Source organism: Neomonachus schauinslandi, chromosome 12 (genome assembly GCF_002201575.2).
Source record: "Neomonachus schauinslandi chromosome 12, ASM220157v2, whole genome shotgun sequence".
Classification (NCBI taxonomy): Eukaryota; Metazoa; Chordata; class Mammalia; order Carnivora; family Phocidae; genus Neomonachus; species Neomonachus schauinslandi.
The window spans coordinates 1193991-1204034 of record NC_058414.1 but is presented as its reverse complement, the minus strand read 5'-3'; positions in this window follow the sequence as shown (position 1 = coordinate 1204034).

Genomic DNA, 10044 nt, shown 5'->3' with positions numbered 1-10044 from the left:
AAAAGAAAGGAAGAAAGAAAGGAAGGAAGGAAGAGAAAGAAAGAAAGAAGAAAGAAAGAAAGAAAAGAAAAGAAAGAAAGGAAGGAAGGAAGAAAGAGGTGTCAGTGGACACAGGGAACACGAAGTCATTTATATAAAACTCACCATCACGCGGGTCAAGCAGCGTTTTGTTTCGAGATGAATACACATGTGATCAAGCTAAAACATAGGGCGGTGTAGACATACCTCATGGACCCGGACAGCACGCAGGATTCTGTCCACCTGCACAGGTGCTGGCCCTGAGGGTGCTCCCCCAGCCGGCCCTGGCTCGTCGGGGCCAGATCCCTGGGCGGCCTTCCTGGAGCTCCGGGACTGCTCCTGTCCTCTCTGCAGCTGACCAAGCTGTCCCTGTGACGGGCTCGCGAGCCCCCTCCGTGGAGGTGTAAGGGGGGCCGAGGGCTCTGCACGCAGCAGGGAGTCTGCTGCTGATTCTCCTTCTCCCTCTGCCTCTCCCCACACCCCTCGCTGTGTGTGCTCTCTCTCTCTCTCTGTAAAATAAATAAATCTTTTTTAAAAAGGCAGTGGGGGGCTTTACTGACAACTAGTTTCCTCGTGGTTTTTTAAAGTTCAGGCCTGCTTAAAATGACGGCAGCTGATGAAATGCGGGACTGCCTTCATTAAGAGCCTAGATCAGGCGGAACGCGGGAGGAAGTTTAGTACAGACCCAACAGCGGGTGGGCCCGGAGCTAACCGGCCAACCCGCTGCCCAGCACACGGGTTGCAATGACGCCTGCATCCCCCAGGCCTGTGTCCCTCCAGAGTCCCCCACCCTCCACTGTGGGCCGTCGCAAGGAATGAACTTAAGGCACATGGATCAGGGCAGCGGGCCAGGCGCCTCTGCTCTTCGTACACGCGAACTCAGGGAGCACGCTCGCGGTGTCCATCTCTAATCAACTCCCACCTCCCACAGGCAACAGATGTTCTAGCATCGATGGTCATAGATTTGTTTCTCTTGTTGTCGATTGACACGTACATACATGGAATCATGAAGCGTCGGGCCTCCTTCACTAGGGGTGGTTTGGATCGGGACAAACGGCATCCTAGGGTAGAGATAGGCCACAACTTATCCGTCGTCTTACTGATGAACATTTGGGTCCTTCCAATTCGGGGGCCGTGATGAATAAAGCTGCTTTGAGTGCTCTTGTGCGACACATTTTGAGATTACGTGTTTTCATTCCCCTTAGGAAAAATAGCTAAGATTTGAAGGGTTGGACCACAAAGTAGCCATGTATGTAACTTTACCAAAAACCACCAGACCTTGTCCCAAAAGAGATCTGCACTGCACGTTTAATCAGCCACGTGCGAGAGACACAAAAAGATGCATCTGTTTAATTTTAGTCATTGTAAGGGGAGCAAAGCAGTTCTACTGTGCTTTACCCTGGTTACGAATGACATCAGGTGCTGCTCACGGTCACTCATGCACCTGCTCTCGTGCGGTAGCCATTCAGATAGTTGGCCCGCGTCCCATTAGATTGCTGTTGCCTCTTGTTGAGTTAGAGAAAATACCCATGTTCTGGACACAAGCCTTTGATCAGATACGCATGCTGTTTAGAACACTCATTTTATTAATTGTGTCGTTTCTAAAGGAGATAGTTTTGAATTTGATGAAGTCCAGCGTCTCAGGCTTTTTTCTTTTTCCTCACAGAGTTTGTGATGTGCTGTCCTCTGTAAGAAGTCTCTCCCTACCGCAGGATCACAAAGATTTTCTCCCACTTCTTTGGAAAGTGGTGTATAGTCCTGGCTTTTACATTTAGGTCTGTTGCCGCCTTGCTGAAAAGAACATCCTTCCCCAACTGGGTCCCTTTGGCACCTTTGTTGAAAAGCAGTCATCCTCGTGTGTGTGAGCGAGTATCTAGCTTCTCTCTTCTGTTCCATTAACGCCTGAACCTACCCTTGGGCCAGTCCTTCCACGCAGTCTTGACTAAAATCCTCTGGATTTCTCCTGATGCTGTCCCAGGAGAACCAGCCAGGAAGCCTCTGCCCTCCCCGATTAGAGGGAATCACCACGGTTCTTCCTCACGCTTGCTGAGAATCACCAGTGGAACCATCTGGATGAATGTCTCCTTTTGTGGAATGTTTTTCATCATGACCCAGTCCCTTTGACAGACGTGAGGACAGTCAGAGTACCTAGTTCCGCTTGCGTTAGTTTTGGTCGTGTTGCTCTTGCAAGGGGTCAGTGCGTAATGTGGAAGGCGCCTGATTTACGGCCTGTGGGTCAGTAGTGATGACCCCGCCCTAGTCCCTGGTGTCGGGAGTGCGTGTATGCTCTCTTTCTGCTTGGTTGGCCTGGCGACAGATTTATCGCTTCTCATGATTTTTCAAAGAACTTATTTTTAGTTTTATTGTGTTTTTCTGTGTTCCTATTTTGCATTTCATTAATTTCTGCTTGAATTTCCATCATCTCCTTTCTTCTGCTTGCCATGGGTTCAATTTACTCTTCATTCTCTAGTTCCTGAAGCCGAATCGATCTATATATTTCTGCCGCTCTAATGTGTGTATTTAATACTATCTAATATCTACATTATATACAATACATGCATATATACAATGGATACACGACATATAATGTACACAATAATATATTTTCCCCTCTTAGCATTGCATTAGCTGCATTTCATACATTTTGATAAGTAGTACTTTTATTTTTAGTTATAAATATTTTTAATTTCTTTTTAGACTTTCTTGATTCATGAGTTATTTTCAACTGTGTTGCTTAATTAGCTAGCTTCCTGTTATTAGTTTCCAGTTTCGCTTCTGCCGTGTTCTGAGAGCACACATCATGTGATTTCTACTCTTAAATTTGCTGACTTTTGTGTCACCGTCGGGAATGCGGTCCCTCTTGGTGAATGTTCTACACGTGCTCGAGAAGAGCGTGTGTTCTCTGAGTGTGAATTCTCATCAGTGTTTCAGGTCAGCAGGTACCTTTCCTGGTTCAAAGTGAATTTCCTTGTCACCGAATTACATTTGTAGAGTCACAGTGAGGTCCTGTAGGAAAGACTCAGGAAACTCCTATTGCCAAAGTTGAGACAATTTGACCACCAATAAGAAAAAAAAACTGAAGTGGATGGTAATATATTGACTGCGTTAAAACCCATGCAATCTTAATGACGTTTTCAAAGCAAAACCTTCATTGGTCACCTTTGGATGATATGAAGTAGCCAACTCATTATTTAAAAATTAAAATGTTCAGGGAAAATCAGCAATTTATCTTTCTTTTCCCAGATAAACCTATCTCAGGGTAATGAAATCGATGGCGGTAAGATTATGTTTAGAATATCTCAGCTAAGAAAGAATAAGGAACAAAGAAGAAGGAGAATGTCACCATCTTCACTCTTCTGAAATGAAAGACGTACGTGCCGACCGTCCACATGGCTCACTTCATAACCAGCTCACGGGGTGCCCCGGAGACCACATCACAAGACTCTTCCACAAAAGCGAAGGTGAAGCTGACAAAGCTTCTGTGGTTAACGCCGGCCATGCAGGAGATGCAGGGGACAAAAGAGCAAGTCCAATTACACCAGCCACAGTCAACAGACCCAGCATGGGAAAATCTACAGGACAAAGACAGGATCTAGTTTCTTTAATTTGCAAAAAAAAAAAAAAAGGAGGAGGAGGAGGAGGAGGGGGAGGGGGAAGGGGAAGGAAAGTTGTTCCTCTTTTCAGGAATGTTGGGAATTAAGGAGTGACAGATCAGGCATCTACCAGCGCTCAAATACAGATTCTCTGAAAGTTGAATATTGTTCCCTAAAATTTCAAATAAATGAGACATCCTCGTGCCTGATCATTCCCTTGGTTTGATCATGTGAGATTTGGGTCTAAGTTTTCGAATGTTTCTCTCCCCTGAGCTCCCCCTAAGCATGTTGTTGCACAAGCAAACCCAAGCTTCTTTCCAGAGCAGCCTTAACAAAGTTGTGACCAGGAAATAATTGCTAATTGTACCAACATTGTTCTCTAAAATACAGGATTTTACAAATCTGACCCATTACGTGAAATAGATCCGTCGTTAATACTGATTCTCCAAGTAAGGTTTAGAAAATATCTGTGACGTAAAATCATTACAAGAGTTTTCATTACCTCGGGTCTGATTTGTCCCGTGAAGGCCAGTGGGAAGGGCTGGGACTGAGCCCTACAGGGCATGCAGACAGAATACAGTCACCTCCTCAGAAAACCTTCTGGTCACACGATCAACATGTGTTTTATACTGTCCAATGTATAAAATAACTTCCGTCCCATAGAACTGTCATTTACCTCTCGACTGAGAGATCCATACAAGCTTATCCAGATCTACCAGTGATACAAATTAGCGCCTTCCCTAAAAGGGGGGAGCCATTTACACGGGATTGAAGGAAAACACACAGCATTCAACTTGGGAGAGAAGCAGCTAGTCCTCATGCCGATACAGGACCTCAGCTATAAGAATATGATGACTCTTTTCCCTTCTAAGTCCTGGGCATGGAGGGATGAAGTAGCAGACACCAGGGTCCCCTGGTCCCGCTGAGCTGCAGTCCCCAGGGATGCTCGGGAAGCCGGCGAGGAGCGCAGGGGGTCGGGCGGTCACCACAGTAACAATGAGCCACGCTTTGCCTTTTCCAGTCGTGTCCTCGTGTCCTCGGGGGGATTACAGTGGGGGTTCCCACAGGCTCCCTGATGCACAACATCACAAAAGCCTGAACACAGACACGGGTGTGAGAGTCTGTCTTCTGTGGAGCCAGAGATCAGCAGAGGTAGAAAACAAAGACGTGTCTGTCATTCCTTCTTTAGAAAATGCACTTTTAAGAATATATTGTGTATTGTTTCTCTTAATTAATAATGTAGGATCTCAGTGTTGGTTTCTGCGCTGGTAAATATCAGCAGACATAATCCACAGACACCAAACTCTCTGGTGTCCTCAACAATTTTTAGGAGCATGGAGGGATTCTGAAGCCCCGAATCATCATGAGGCGCGGCTCTGCGGGAGAAGAGGCCGCTGCCCTGTGCTGGATGGGAGCACTCACCTGCTCCGGATGGTGAGGGAGCACTCATCCACAGCAGGTGGGAGCACTCACCTGCTCCGGATGAAGGTATTCACCCCCTCTGGATGGGAGCATTCACCCACGCCGGATGGGAGCACTTGCCCAAGCAGGATGGGGGCACTCACCCGCCCTGGAGGCAGTGGGCATCCCCAGGCCACCCTAACTCATGGAGATAGCTTTCCTTTCCGGCTGAGAACAAAAAAGGACACGCGGTTCTGTCAACATGCAGGCAGGAAGGGTGGTATTAACAGCTCACCTTCCCATCCACACTGTCTCAACTTTCCTGCTGGAACATTCTGTGTCTTCACAGCAGGATGGGAGGCTGAGCACACCTGAGTGTGTTCTCTCTCTCTCGTCTTTCCTTGACAGGAAGGCGGATGCATGCACACACGAAGAATATTGAGATGTATGCTGATGTGTGCATTTAAACTGACCTGAAAACATCCATGTTAGTACATGCAAACTGATCCGAAAGGCTGAACAGCATTTACTTTTGGGGAAAGAGAGTGTAGTTTAAGTCAGAAGTCTTCAAAGTGGGGGACAAATTTAAAGCGTTTGCACAGTTCACATTTTCTAAACATGTAGGAGCCGTGTCATACGCGGCTACCTGGGCACTGAAATTCTGGTCGTGTGTGTTCATAATTTTTAAAAGAATATATTTTGATTTATAATGAAGTTACACGTTTCCAGTCTTACAAATAATTCCAGAGTTCCAATTTGCTATACAGAAAAATTAATGGTATGAACATAAAAAGTTTAAAGACAGAAATAACCCAGGAAGGACTGGTCCAGCACCCTGAGTGCTTGGTCGCATAAACGATCTCAGTAAATTATGGGTTGTGGCAGCTTTTATGGCGACCAACCAATATCAACTCAGCAAAATAGACAGAGGAAGCCTTTCCTTTGATTTTTGAACAGACCCTTTAAAAATTACCAAATGTTTCCAATGATAAAGTGACCCATCTCAACACAGACTTCCGGACTGGAGGGGTGAGCATGTTGGTACACCTGCTCTTTCACAGAAGCCACACATAGCCGAGCAAATGCCATTTACCATCTCAGAGCATCGGCCGTGAAACAGTGCTCAGAACAAGGTGGAAATCACCCATCCGGGGAGGCTACCAATCCTCAGCAAGACCGACCCCAGGGTCGGGGACGGGGAGGGGGGCGAGGGAGCACAGACACAGCAGCTTTGTGAAAATACCATCCCCAGATCGCAGCCAATATTTTGTCTGGACCTGCAGCTCCATGGAAAATCAATATTCTTGGAGTGTGATGACTTGACGCAGATGATGGGATGCTCCGTTCAGCAGGGTGGGGGGTCTGCTCGCAGGGCACCCCCACGGTGGTTCTGCTGGCTGCGCTCAGCTGCCCAAGGCCATGATACGAGTCGGGGCAAACAAGAGCTTGGCTGGGAATTTAAAAAGAAATTTAAAAAGAAAATCCTGGAAAGTGGATGACCACAGGGAGTTTTGAAAAGCTCCAACGTATTCCTGGACGTCTAGGCTTCATGCACGACCAAGAAAATGAGAAGACTCCAGTCTCTCCGCCCTGGCTGAAGTGAGAGCCTCCACCAGCAGCAGATGAAACCAAGCCAGCGTTTGAAATCCCTGAAGCCTGAAGACAGTGCTTCCCACCCAGACCCCTGTGGCAAAGTGGGGAAGACGCACAGGCAAGGTGTTTAAGGACCTGTGACCATCGCTGGCTCACAGCTAAATTACATCGACCCTGTCTCACCCCCAGGAAGTTCATTTCATTTTTTTTTAAAGATTTTATTTATTTGAGAGAGAGAGAGAGAGCGAGCACGAGCAGGGGGGAGGGGCCGAGGGCAGAGGGAGAAGCAGACTCCCTGCTGAGCAGGGAGCCGGATGTGGGACTCGATCTAGGACCCTAGGATTATGACCTGAGCCGAAGGCAGACGCTTAACCGACTAAACCCCCCAGGCGCCACAGGAAGTCTATTTCAAAATTAAAAAACTAAGAAACTTTCTAAAAAGCCAGCAGAGAACTCTGTGGACCCACATTGCAGGGAATACAGAATTCACAGAATTAATCTGAGGTGTAAAGGAAAGAAAATGCCATAAGACATGAAAAGCGAGTGGTATATAGCAAAATGAACCCCTAGCTGCCTGGTGACACCTCTCAGTGTTAATAAACACCCAGATCAAAAGGCAGAGCGCCAAGCTCTGGTGTTAAACAGTGAGGATCCGACCACGTGCCGGGTAAAACAGACACACTCCAGACACACGCAGGTTGCAAATAAAAGACAGGCGAATCAGGGAAATCCAAATCAAAACCACATTGAGATCCCACCTTACACCAGTTAGAATGGCAAAAATGGACAGGGAAAGAAACAACAAATGTTGGAGAGGTTGTGGGAAAGGGGAACCCTCTTACACTGTTGGTGGGAATGCAAATTGGTGCAGCCAATTTGGTTCCTCAAAATATTAAAAATAGAGCTGCCCTATGACCCAGCAATTGCACTACTGGGTATTTACCCCAAAGACACAGATGTAGTGAAAAGAAGGGCCATATGCACCTCAATGTTCATAGCAGCAATGTCTGCAATAGCCAAACTGTTGAAAGAGCCAAGATGTCCTTCAATAGATGAATGGATAAAGAAGATGTGGTCCATATATTCAATGGAATATTACTCAGCCATCAGAAAAGATGAATACCCAACTTTTACATCCACATGGATGGGACTGGAGGAGATTATGCTAAGTGAAATAAGTTAAGCAGAGAAAGTCAATTATCGTATGGTTTCACTTATTTGTGGAACATAAGGAATAGCATGGAGGACATTAGGAGAAGGAAGGTAAAAATGAAGGGGGGAAATCGGAGGGGGAGACGAACCATAAGAGACTATGGACTCTGAGAAACAAACAGGGTTCTAGAGGGGAGGGGGGGGGTGGTTAGCCCGGTGATGGGTATTAAGGAGGGCACGTACTGCATGGAGCACTGGGTGTTATACGAAAACAATGGATCCGGGATCACCACATCAAAAACTAATGATGTATTGTATGGTGACTAACATAATAAAATTAAATTAAATTAAAAAAAAAAGGCGAACCATGTGCCCCACACAAGGGCAATGTAAAGAAAGCTGGAGTGCTCACAAGAATAGACAGACTTAGGGACAAACATGTCTTTTTTCCAGTGAGATAAAGTGGCATGGGACACTGTGCACGTGTGATGTGCGCCGTGCATCAGTGTGATACACGGAGGAATCGCCCCGTGACGGCCCCGGGGCATTAGCTCACACCTCTGTCTCATCACACGGTTGTCACTTCTTTCTTCGGTGGGAACAATTACGATCCTGTGTCTCGGCAGTTCTCAAGTTGGCTAGAAACACAGAAGCGCATCTTTAGGGATGAAAACTTAAGTCATTCAGAAAATGTCACACTTCTACACATCCACACACTTCGAAACGGAACCTCGAGATGCAGGCAGCAGAGACTGACAGACGGAGGGACAAGTGGGCGTTCCCACCTAGGGTCGAGGCTCAGGACCCCGCTTTCAATAGCGGGTCGAGCAGCTGGTCAGAACAACAAGCTCCCCGGTAGACCCAGCATCCAGGGGACCTTCCACCTGCCCCCCTGCCCAGGGCCGACTACACCCTCCTCCCATGGGCGCCTGGAACGTTCTCCAGGATGGACCATGTGTCAAGCCATGAAACAAGCCTCCATAAATTTGAGAGGAGTAAAATCATAGAAAGCATGCTCTCCAACCACAAGGGGATCAAATTAAAAATCAGTAGAAGGGAATTTGCAAAATTCACAGATGTGTGGGAATCAAAAAAAATACACAGAGATCACAAGGGGCTCCAGAAAGTACTCTGAGTGAATGAAAACAGACACACACACACATGACATACCAATACCCTGGTCTGCAGCCGAGGGGGGCTTCTAATGGATAGCGCATTTTTTCCCCCGCATCCGTTCTATATTTGCTCATTTACTTCTTGGGAGACTCCGAGATCAAATAAGCTTTGAGTATTCTACCAGCGAAAAGCTTTAATATTTAAAACAGTTTGGAACTGTATTTGTCTGATTCAGTGCTTCTCACTCAGGATGAGACGCAAAGGAAAACATCCCTCCTCTTCTATTAAGAAAAAGTAAATCGGACCCATTACAGCCTTTCTGCCTCATGCCAGAAACTGAGACTCTTTCTCCAAGGCCTGAATTTCGAGATTCATTAGTATAATCCAGACTTTGGGGCCACTATTAATATGTCTGTGTTACATACTTTCTGTGCTCGAGAAGTATTTTTAAAGTTTGTTTCAACTTTAATACTCAGCTGTTTTTCTTACCCTCAATTGTTCTGTTTACTGTGCTATTGAATTTGCCCTGCACCCCATTCTCAGCCAGACCCGCCTTGCTCTGCCGCCTGTAATTTTTCTTGCGTTCAGGCTACCCTGTCCTAGAAACACCTCACCCTCCTGCGTTGCTTCTCAAGGCTAGAGGTCTGATCACCACCTGTCCGGTAGAAGCAGGGCTCAAAGGATGCGAGGCATTTGCTCATTATTTCCCGAAGCTGAGCAGGCACTTCGGTTGGTAGAAGCTGACTGTAGGGTGTCGGAGAAGAGAGTGCAGCAGGGTCTGGGGGGCCCGGCCAGCTCACCGATTTCACAGGGTGCTCCCCGAGCCACCTGCCTTCTCCGGGTTTTCGTGTGGACGACCTAAGGAGTCCCGCCTAGACACACCCCTGGGGCCGTGCCTTTGTTTCTGGCCTATCACCTCATCGAGCTCATTACACGTCACCATTCGGGCCCCACGACACGTCTTCCAAAGTCTTTGAAGCCGTGAGTTTGTCCATGCAGAGTTGCTGTGCACATTAAACTTTAAGAAGACTCTACTGGGAGACCATATCTACACGAGACTGCCGCTGAGCGCGAATCGAAAGACCATCCCAAGAAACCAGCTCACCATGCCAAGTGAAGACAGCTTTTATGCTCCCCGTGTGAGCTCAAATTAAGGGGCACGTTTCATTCT